This window comes from Microtus ochrogaster, chromosome 5 (genome assembly GCF_000317375.1).
Source record: "Microtus ochrogaster isolate Prairie Vole_2 chromosome 5, MicOch1.0, whole genome shotgun sequence".
In the NCBI taxonomy this organism is placed as follows: domain Eukaryota; kingdom Metazoa; phylum Chordata; class Mammalia; order Rodentia; family Cricetidae; genus Microtus; species Microtus ochrogaster.
The window spans coordinates 90,553,086-90,554,169 of NC_022012.1; positions in this window are offsets into that span (position 1 = coordinate 90,553,086).

The following is a 1,084-nucleotide window of genomic DNA, read 5'->3' on the forward strand; positions in this document are numbered from 1 at the left end:
ATTTTATTTTGGTACCTGTCCTGGAACTAGCTCTTGTAGACCAGGCTGGCCTCAAACTCATGGAGCTCCTCCTGCCTCTGCCTCCTGAATGCTGGGATTAAAGGCGTGAGCCACCACTGCCCAGCTGTGGTGTGTCACCATTTTCACGTTAAAAAAGCAAAAACAGAAAGTCAGGTGAAGGAGTGTATGTCTAGAGTCCCAGCTATTCTGAAGGTTGGGCCCAGACTTTTGACACCAAGTTGGGCAATTGCAAGTGCAATGGAGTGTATATATATATATATGAAGAAAGATGGAGAAGGAAAGGGGGTTGAAGGCTGAGTGTGTTCTCCCACTACAGGTAATAAGTAGCAAGCTTGTGGGTTCAGACCCATTCAGCTGACATTGATGCCAATATGGTCATGTATTACACCCTCTCTGAATGTATGTGCACAACGTATGTGCCTGGTGCCCCAAAGACAAAGAAGAAGTGTCAGAAGCGCTGATACTGGACCAGACTGCTAGAAGCAGCCATGTGGGTGCTGGGAACTGAACCCAGGTTCTCTGTAAGGACAGCAAGTGCTTTATCTACTGAGCTATCATCTCTCCAAACCCACACTCACTCTTTTTATAGAATCTAATATCAATATAAAGCAAGTTTTTGCTCGCTTTTAGATAACACACAAGAGTGAATTTGTGTGCTTTAGGTTTGGTTAAACCAGTGTTAAAGGGACAGAGGACCTGGTTCTCTCTTACCTCGCTTCATCCCATAAACCCTAGTTAGCAAAAGACATCACCCTTTTTAGTTTTGGGGGAGAGGGATGTTTTTTCAAAACAAGGTTTCTCTGTGTAAGCTTTGGCTATCCTGGAACTCACTCTTTCGACCAGTCTGGCCTCATACTCAGAGAGCTGCCTGCCTCTGGCTCCTGAGTACTGGGATTAAAGGCGTGAGCCACCACATCCCAGTTTAGACCTCATTCTTTTTTTGTGTGTGTGTGTGAATGTAAAACATTTAATTTAAAAATGTTGAACACTAAGCCGGGCGGTGGTGGCGCACGCCTTTAATCCCAGCACTCGGGAGGCAGAGGCAGGCGGATCTCTGTGAGTT